Consider the following 10,928-nt stretch of genomic DNA (forward strand, 5'->3'; position numbering starts at 1 on the left):
GTCACTCTTGTGGCCATCTTGGTTTTGGGGGGTTTTAGCCAGCTTCTTTACTGCATCCCGTTTTATTAGCAAGGTCTTTATGACCTGTATCTTGTGCCAATCTCCAATCTCATCCTGTGACTTAGAATGTCTAACCATCTGAGAATGAAGCCCAGTAGATTTCAGGCATATTTTACCCAGCTCCTATTCAAGATGGAGTTCCTCTGGTTCAAGCGCCTCTGACATATGAAGTAAAAGGGAGTCAAAAGTATTATTTTCAGATTGATCTTACCACATACATTCAGGAAAATATGAGTCCGACATACCAGAAATGATAATGGAAACAAAAATTAATTTCAGTGGGGTTAATGAGTAAAATTATTGTTTGCAAATTCAAAATATGAATCTAGACATAGAATTTTTCCTTTTTGGGAATGTGTTATGTTAAAGAGAACCTTTGGACAGATTAAACTTAACAGAGTTTAACTCAGCAAAGAACAATTCATGAATTGCGTACCACCACCGCACTCCCCTTACAGATAATGGAAGTGCGGAATAGAAACAGGTTGGTTACAGCCTGGAATTTGTCTTATGCTAACACTGTTGGAACAGTTCATCACTTTTGGCTGAAACTTGGTGATTTGTACAAGAATAGGTAAGAGTCTGTTTAAATATCCACTTAAAGTTACAGTTCACTATGTATGAAGGAGCTTTTAAGCTGAACTTACAAAGGGTTGCTTTAGGCTAAACTTAACAGTTATATGAATTGATATATGGAAACATATCTACTCTTGTCTGAACATAAGTCACCTTGCACATACTATTGTCTGAATATAAGTGACCTTGCACTTACAGTATCCTATTATGCCACTTGAAGAAGGCAATGGCTAGTAACATTGAAGTGTTGACAATAACGGACTACAGTGTATCTTGAAATAAACACCTATTCACTGGGAGAAGTAAAATAAATTTTTTATCAAAAATACTAAAAAAATAAAATTTGAGTGCTCGCTTTAGCAGTACATATGTAAAATTGGAACGATACAGAGATGATTAGCATGGCCTCTGCATAAGGATGACACGCAAATTCGTGAAGCATTCCATATTTTTGGCCAGGATCATCTGATACCAAAACCTGGCAGAGACACAGTGAAAAAAGGAAACTTCGGGCCAATATCCCTGATGAACATCAATGTGAAAATCCTCAATAAAATACTGGCAAACGGAATCCAGCAGTACATCAAACAGCTTATCCACCACTATCAATTTGGCTTCATTCCCAAGATGCAAGGCTGATTCAGCATATGCAAATCAATAAATGTAATCCATCACATAAACGGAACCAATGACAAAAACCACTTCATTATCTCAATAGATGCTGAAAAGGCCTTTGATAAATTCAACATCGCTTCATGATAAAAACTCACAATAAACTACGTATTGATGGAACATATCTGAAAATAATGAGATCTATTTATGACAAACCCGCAGCCAATATTATCCTGAATGAGCAAAAGCTGGAAGCATTCCCTTTGAAAACTGGCACAAGACGAGGATCCCCCTCTCACCACTCCTCCTCAACATAGTATTGGAAGTTCTGGCCAGGGCAATCAGGCAAGTGAAAGAAAAAATGGGTATTGAAATAGGAAAAGAGGAAATCAAATTATCTTTGTTTGCAGAAGACATGATTCTATATTTAGAAAACCCAATAATCTCAGCCCAAAGACTCCTTAAGCATATAAGCAACTTCAGGAGTCTCAGGATACAAAATTAATGTGCAAAAATCACAAACATTCCTACACACCAACAATAGACAAGCAGAGAGCCAAGTCGTGAGTGAACACCCATTCACAATTGTTACAAAGAGAATAAAATATCTAGGCATACAGCTAACAAGGGACATGTAGGACCTTTTCAAGGAGAACTAAATCTACTGCTCAAGGGTATAAGAGAGGATACAAACAAATGGAAAAACATTCCACCCTTATGGAGAGAAAGAATCAATATCATGAAAATGGCCATACCATCCAAAGTAATTTATAGAGTCAATGCTATTCCCATAAAAATACCATTGATATTCTTCAAGAAATTAGAAAAAAAAAATTTTTAAATTCATATGGAACCAAAAAAGACCTTGTATAGCCAAGACAATCCTAAGCAAAAGGAAGAAAGATGGATGCATCATGCTACCAGACTTCGAACTATACCACAAGACTACAGTAACAAAAACAGCATGGTACTGGTATGAAAACAGACACATAGACTAATGGAACAGAACAGAGAACTCAGAAGTAAGACCATGTCAACAAACATGACAAAAACAGGCAATGGGGAAAGGATTCCCTATTTAATAAATGGTGCAGGGAAAACTGGCTAGCCATATGTAGAAAGCTTAAACTGGATCCCTTCCTTACACCGTATACAAAAATTAACTCAAGATGGATTAGAGACTTAAATGTAAGACCTAAAACCATAAAAACCCTAGAAGAAAACCTAGGCAATACCATTCAGGACACAGGCATGGGCAAAGATTTCATGAATGAAACACCAAAAGCAATTTCAACAAAAGCTAAAATTGACAAATGGGATTTAATTAAACTCAAGAGCTTCTGCACAGCAAAAGGAACTCTCATAAAAGTGAAAACGCAATCTAGAGAATGAGAGAAAATTTTTGGAATCTACCCATCTGACGAAGGCCTAATATTCAGAATTTACAAGGAACTTAAACAAATTTACAAGAAAAAAAAAACAACCCCATCAAAAAGTGGGCAATTGATATGAACAGATTTCTCAAAAGAAGACATATATGCAGCCAACAAACATAAAAAAAAAGGCTCAACATCACTGATCATTAGAGAAATGCAAATAAAAATCACAATGAGATATCACTTCATGCCAATCAGAATGGTGATTATTAAAAAGTTATGAAACAACAGATGCTGGCAAGACTGAGGAGAAATGGGTATGCTTTAACACTGTTGGTTGGGATGTAAATTAGTTCAAACATTGCAGAAGACCATGTGGTGATTCTTCAAGGATCTAAAACCAGAAATACCATTTGATCAGCAATCCCACTACTGGGTATATACCCAAATGAATATATATCATTCCATTATAAATATATATGAACACATATGTTTACTGCAGCACTATTCATATTATCAAAGACATGGAACCAACCCAAATGCCCATCAATGATGGACCGGATAAAGAAAATGTGGTACATATACACCATGGAGTACTATGCAGCCATACAAAGGAATGAAATCATGTCCTTTGCAGGGATATGGATGAAGCTGGAAACCATAATCTTCAGCAAACTAACACAGGAACAGAAAACCAAACACCACATGTTCTCACTCATAACTGGGAGCTGAACAATGAAAACACATGAACACAGGGAGGGAAACAACACACACACTGGGGCCTGTCAGTGGCAGGGTTGGGGGGCAACGGATGGGAGAGGGTCAGGATAAATAGCTAATGCATGAGGAGCTTAAAACTGGGTGGGTGTGGTGGTTCACACCTGTAATCCTAACACTTTGGAAGGCTGAGGCAGGGGGATCATGAGGTCAGGAGTTTGAGACCAACCTGGCCAACACAGTGAAACCCCATCTCTACTAAAAAAAATAAAATAAAAAAATAGCTGGGTGTGGGAGCACATGCCTGTAATCTCAGCTACTCAGAAGGCTGAGGCATAAAAATCATTTGAACCTGGGAGGCAGAGGTTGCAGTGAGCCCAGATTGCACCACTGCCCTACAGCCTGGGTGACAGAGCAAGACTCCATAAGAAAGAAGAAAGAAAGAAAGAAAGAAAGAAAGAAAGAAAGAAAGACAGAAAGAGAGAGAGAGAGAGAAAGAGAGGGAGGGAGGGAGGAAGGAAGGAAGGAGAAAGAAAGAAAGAGGAAGGAAGGAAGGAAGGAAAGAAGGAAGGAAGGAAGGAAGGAAAGAGAAAGAAAGAAAGAAAAAGAAAGAAAGAAAGAAAGAAAGAAAGAAAGAAAGAAAGAAAGAAAGAAAGAAAGAAAGAAAGAAAGAAAGAAAGAAAAAGAGAGAAAGAACCTCAGGTGATGGTGGGTTGATGGGGGCAGCAAACCACCATGGCACATTTATACCTACGAAACAAACCTGCACATTCTGCACATGTATCTCATAACTTAAAGTAAAAAAACAACAAACAAACAAAAGATCTCCAAATGCAGGTAAAGCCCAAAGCTGTAGCAGCCATCTTGGTGTCATGAGGGTAACAAGCCTAAAAGGGAATGCCAGCATGCCAAATATGGTGAGCACAACATTACATAGAAACTCTGTCTTTCATTATGTTGGTGAGGTGCTGAAATAACCAAACTAGGGGGGAAAAATGTATTTTATGGTTGACTTTCATGCAATGTTGCTGCTGAAAAATCTGTTATGGCTTTGTATAATACAAATTTTTTTTTAATTAGAACTTTTTTTTGTAATAAATAATAAAATGATTAAATTTCTTGTTAATAATGATTTTAAAATAAATAAACAAATACAATTTGAATTTGACCTGCAGGGACAAATTATTCACTGGAAGAATCAATGAAAGAATTTGACCTACAAGGACAAATTGTTCAATTATTATAAAATTTTCAGTATTTCTAAGGTTAAGATTTATAAACATTAGAAATTAAAATGTTTACTTCATTTGTTAATAAACATAGTTTTTAAGCAGACATATTTTACAGAAATTGTGTCTAAAGTTTTCTCATTGACAAAAGGAAGAATATCTAAACTTTTTAATAATGGCTGTATGTATAATATTAAATTTCTGTCCAGTACCTGAAAAAATATTGTGCTGTTACATTGATTTATCTAAAAAAACTACAGTATTTGATTTTGAATTGTATGACCAGAATTTACTTATTAGAATCCAGTTCATATTTTTGTATGTATCCTTAGGTTGTGTTTGGTGGGACACAGAGCCTTACACCTCTTTCACATCTGATTCAAATTATTACAGAAATGAAAGTGGCCACCTAGAATTTTCTCTCAATCTTCCATTTGTAAACTATCTTACATTTTTCTGTCATAGCTATTTCCCAAAAACAAATATCCAATATGCTGTGTTATCCTTCTGTTCAAAAATCTTCAGTGACTTCCTGATGCTTACATTGTTAAAAAAAATAAAAATGGCCAGGTTTGGTGTCTCATGCCTGTAATCCCAGCACTTTGGGAGGGTGAAGCAGAAGGACCACTTGAGCCCAGGAATTCTAGAACAGCCTGTGCAACACAATGAGACCCCATTTCTACAAAAAATAAAAAAGCTGATTGAGCACAGTTGTGTGCACCTGTCTGTGGTCCCAGTTATGTAAGGGGTTGAGGTAGGAGGCATCACTTGAGCCCAGGCAATCGAAGCTGCAGTAAGCCATGTTTATGCCACTGTACTCCAGCCTGGGTGACAGAGTGATACCCTATCTCAAAAAAAAAAAAAAATCAGAAGGAAAAAAGAAAATCGATATTCACTGTGATAACAATGATTCTTGTGAAAGCCCAGTAAGAAAGACTATTCAGTTCAGAGTGATAAGTATAGAGACCACTGCAATGGGATTTTGCAGTGGGGAAGAGAGACTGGGTTTCACTAAGCATGGGCAATGAGGATACAGCATGACTAAGTGGTCATTTATAGCCAAGGACAGGGTGAGGGTCAGTGGATGGAAAATTACTAAGAGGAAATATCAGAGGTCAGGCGGTTTCTGGCTAAACTGACCTATCAGGATTCCAGCTGAAGACAGGCTAGAGTGATCAGACATTACCTGGGGGATGGTGGAGAATGAAAAACCACATCCAATACCAAGGATGATCAGATATCAAAGGTAGAAATTCTTGCTCAACTGATCTAGCAAGGTTCTTAATAAAACTGAATTTTACAAGAAAATGCACAGAGGATTTTCAAAGGTCTGATTAAAGTTTGGTCAAGAAAAAAAAAAAATCTCGATAAACATCAGAGTCCAAACTCCTTGCTATGCTTGTGATCTGGTCCTGGCACATCACTAGTAGTCTCTTGTTTTGTTCTTCTTCTACCTCTATGAGTCCCTATTCCCTCCAAAATAACATTGAAATTCAATAGAAATACTTAAATTCTGGCTCCTCAAGCACACATACAAATTCACATACACACACAGACACACACCCCACTGACTAGACCATAGTCAACTACATCTTCTTGCTTCTCAGGACACTTCTCCTTTCATCCTTTATTTGGACCACAGTGGACTCCCTGTCAATTTCCAAACATGCATATATTTCTTCTGTCTCTATTTATTTGATGCTCTTACCCTTGGTGCCATCTGTATGACTCAAAATCTTAAACCTACTTCAGAAAAAAGCCTACATGAAACCCTTTCAGAAGTACTTACCTCGATTATTTCTTCCAAAATTATACTCCCATGAGACTTGTTTTAAATAAACCCTTACAATATTCTCCACTCATTACTTTTGATATTATAGTGATAAATTTGACTGCCTTGCTGATAGATTGTAAACATTGCAAAAGCAGAAATTATTCCATTCATTTTCTCTCTTCTACAGTATAATAATAATTTAAATATTTAATCAATGATAAATACAAATATTTATAGAAAACAATTATTATGTAAATTCTCTAGAATTTATACAAATTTAATTCACTACATTTCAGGTATCTTTTGGAAATAAATCAAATAGAATATAATTATGGAAAGTATATGCATTTCAAAGAAAAGTCTTATATTTTATCTGAAGATACTGCAGTCACTTTGGCGTGAATAAGAAATTAAATTCACAAAAAGACTAAAGACTATGCCAAAAATCTACATTGGGTCCCCATTATTTTATAGTAAGAAGATCACAATAGGCTTTTGACTGATTTCTCCAGATATGTAGAAACCTGTAAGGTAAACCCTTAAGTAACTCACAGCCCAACTAACTGTTGTAACTCAACGCTGTGTACCTCCTTCCACCTCCTGAATCAAGTCTCATAACTCTGCTACCTAAATCATACAGCCCCACTGAAGAACTGGCCTTCAAACCCCTCATAAGCCAGTCTGTATATCTCCAAATTTACCACTCACTACTTCTGTAAGTGAATTCTTTACTTCCAAAATTGATCTAATATTTTCCCCATAAAATATGCCACAGATTCCTGGCTCTGCTCCATGACTTACTTCATTCCTACCTGGAAAGCCCTTGACTTTTCTCTCCTCTCATTACAGTTAAACTCGCCGTGGAAATTTCACTTAAATGGAGTAACCCACATTGATGCTTCTCTACCCTGAACTCTTATGGAATTTATTATCTGAACTCTTAATTAGTCAAATACAAAATGAGTACTATGTTGCAATTTAATTTGTTCATGGAATTCCCTTTCCTGCTAAAATAAATTTTAAGAATTTTTTTTAGTTTTTCATCTTCAATATTTTTTAAATGGCTTTAATAGATAGCTTTCTAAATTATGTTTAGAGAAATGTAAGTATATGAATTAAAATATCTGAGAGAATATTTTCTTTTTAAATTGTTTATTATATGCTATTTTTGGTAGGTAGCTCAAGAAATGATGAGATATGGGCTCTGTACTCCAAGAGTTCATTATCTAATAATAATAAATAAATAAATTGAAATTAAGTAATGAATATCATAATAAATATGTATACAAGCTGCACTGAAGCTAATCTGAATAACTTTTCTTAAGTTTGGGAGGAAGAAAATGTATGCGGCATTCTCAGTGAGTCTTCAAATACAGGCTTTCAGACAGACAACATGGCAAAAACATTTGAATCAGATGTGTCAAAAGTAGAAAGACAATCAAAGGAAATATAGAAATATGCAGACCTCCCATTTTTAGTGAAGTCTGACACATAGTAGGTACTCATGAATTCATAATTAAATGAGTAAAAGAGTAGCTGATAAGAGGTAGTTGGAGGGCCCAGATAAATATCGATTTAATGAACAGTGTGTACCAAACTCTTTGTTTATAACACATCAGAACCTCAGTAGATACTATGCCCATTTTACAAATTAGGAAACTGAAGCACAGAGAAATAACCTTGCCCCAATTAAAGATAACATGGAGAGCCAGGATTCATCCTTGAATTCATCTAACTCTAGTCATATATCTTTCTTATCCATCACCCTATTTCTCGACTTGCTACTGAATTGTAAAAAAGATGGCATATGTAGGGAAATACAAACAGCTGAGTCACTATTTGTGAGGGAAGCGATTGGAGAGAGCAAAAGAGTTAGGAACGTATTAAAATGCAATAGTTTTGGTGGAAAAAATAGGGTCTAACTAAAACATTGGGAGTTTTAAAAAAAGAGGGTGATGTCATACTATTTAACTGGTAGAATGTATAGAACTGGGAGACAGGCTGGCTGCAATGAGCAAATGAAACTGTGAATTTTAGGACGATGCCCATGTTTTCACCTATCCCTTGGGTTTCAATGTCTTTCATTTAGAAAAGAAGTTTAGGTGGAAAAGCAGATTTAACTGGAAGAATGTGTTAACTAAGGGGGAATAGTGGGTAGCAGCGGATACTTCTATATACATGCCAAAATTTAGGTCTGTACCTCAACAAGGTGGAATACAGAGAATGAGGAGTATATGACTTGCCTTTGAAGAAATGGGTTTGGATGAGTTCACATAGAGGTGTGGATACAGATTTTAAACAGCTTCATGATCATCTAGAGTTTAGAGGTTCTTAAACAAATTGCTAAGGAACAGTGAAAGTAACTGGCAAAAATAGAGAGATAATGGTTTCATGGAACAAAAGAGGTAGAGAGTTTCAAAGCAGAAATCCTCAACATTGTAAGTTGCTGGGATTGACTCAGGATGTTGGCAGAAATATTAAAGGGAAATATTAAGAAAAGTTATAGGGAATAGTCCCAGACCTTTCTGGAAGGCCGAAAGGTTACATAGCTTGTAGTAATTGTACAGGCTGAAGGCAACTAGTTCTTACCTTAGAGCTTTAGGTCATAGGGTAAATACTAGGGACAACAGCGGCTTCCCCAGTTAGTCTGTTTTCCCTACCTCCATTAACTAACCTTTGAGCCAGATGGCCCCCTCTGGGGGAGGTCGACCAGGAAAATTGCCCCCAATGGTATTTACTTTAGACCTCAGTACCTGAACTTTAATCATTCATAGGACTACTCTCTTAACCATGTTAATTATACACAAGTGTGTTTCCTCAAAGCTTCTGTTGTTAATTCTATACTACATAAATGGCTGGAGTGCGAGCTGCTTAGGGCTGCGGCTGCCATTCTTTACAGGACTCTCCTTAGAGTCTGTGAGTGGCCTCGGACCCTCAGCTGGACTGGCCAACAGTGTAGTGTAGTTTATGCATCCATCGCTGGGTCAGGGGTCTGAAAGGGACAGAATCCCCGCAGCTATTGCCCCCATGAAAGGAGCGCTGCCTCAGTAAGTAGTTGCAGTTTTGTTAGAAGCTGAAATAAAATTTAAGATAGAAAAATTTGGGAGGCTGAGGCAGGCAGATCACGAGGTCAGGAGATTGAGACCATCCTGGCTAACAAGGTCAAACCCCGTCTCTACTAAACCTACAAAAAATTAGCCAGGCATGGTGGCAGGTGCCTGTAGTCCCAGCTACTCGGGAGGCTGAGGCAGGAGAATGGCGTGAACCCTGGAGGCAGAGCTTGCAGTGAGCAGAGATCTCATCACTGCACTCCAGCCTGGGCGACAGAGCTAGATTCCGTCAAAAAAAAAAAAAAAAAAAAAAAAAAAAAAATGGAGAAGGCATTAGTGACATAAGACCGATTGCAGTAAACTTAAATGCAAGCTGTAGTTGGATGCAGTCTAACACTGATGGAATATTCTTTGAAGTAGCTTGCTTGTGAAAATAGAGGGTAAAACAGGAAATTTCCACATCAGTGTTAGTAAAATAGTAATCTTCTAAGCATCAATCAGGCGTTAAGGTGTCATCTAAAAAAAAAATTTGTATCAAATCCTGACTTGGATCTGAGTTTTCCAAAGCATGACAGTTTTTTGCTTGCTCAACAATTACTATTTTTTACATTGGGTAAAGTGGTTTTTCCAATATCTTAATAATATTATCTCTTCTATTAATACATTATCTTATTGCAATTTTTTTTTTTTTTTTGTCAGAATCTGAACTTCCTTTTGCATGGACAATTCTTGTCTTAAACATCTTTTGTTGGAGGCAAAGTCCCCTTTAAAGGCAAGGGTACAGGCACCCAACTACGTCACAATTGATTGTCTTAGCAGGCCATAAACTTTCAGCTGGGATTAGAGGCAGGCATGCACCAGCCCGCCCTGCTAATTTTATTTATTTTTTTATTTTTAGTAGAGACAGAGTTTTGCCATGCTAACCAGGCTGGTCTCAAACTCCTGACCTCAGGTGATCCGCCCACCTTAACTTCCCAAAGTGCTGCAATTACAGGTATGAGCCACCATGCCTGACCCTCTTTTATTTCTTTTTGGAGACAGGGTCTCATTCTGTTGCCCAGGCTCCAGTGCAGTGGTGTGATATCAGCTCACTGCAACCTCCACCTCCCAGGTTCAAGGGATCCTCTCACCTCACCCTTCCAACTGGCTGGAAGTACAGGCATGAGCCACCAAACCAGGCCATGTCATTTAATTTCCATAGATGATAAAATTATGACTCAAATTAACTAACTTCCTAAAAGCTCACACCTATAATCCTAGCACTTTGGAAGGCTGAGCAGGAGGATCACTTGAGGCCAGCAGTTTGAGGTCAGCTTGGGCAACACAGTGAGACCCAATCTGTACAAAAATAAATTAAAAATTAGCCAGATGTGGTGGCCTATGCCTGTAGGCCTAGCTACTCAGGAGTCTGACGCAGAAGGATGGCTTGAACATGGGATTTTGAGGCTGCAGTGAGCTATGATACTGCCACTGCACTCCAGCCTTGGGAGCAGAGCACAATCATTTTTCTAAAAAGTAATAAAAATAAAAAAGA

General features: G+C 37.4%; 1 non-coding gene across 1 annotated transcript; it reads left to right on the plus strand.

Annotated features, from left to right (window-relative positions):
* Window positions 1–983: 983 nt before the first annotated feature.
* On the plus strand, window positions 984–1,089 carry LOC116457185 (U6 spliceosomal RNA). Its single transcript, XR_004244947.1, has one exon. It is a non-coding gene; the product is annotated as a U6 spliceosomal RNA (small nuclear RNA).
* The last annotated feature ends 9,839 nt before the right edge of the window (window positions 1,090–10,928 follow it).

Source organism: Hylobates moloch, unplaced genomic scaffold, assembly GCF_009828535.3.
Source record: "Hylobates moloch isolate HMO894 unplaced genomic scaffold, HMol_V3 SCAFFOLD_17, whole genome shotgun sequence".
Taxonomy (NCBI): domain Eukaryota; kingdom Metazoa; phylum Chordata; class Mammalia; order Primates; family Hylobatidae; genus Hylobates; species Hylobates moloch.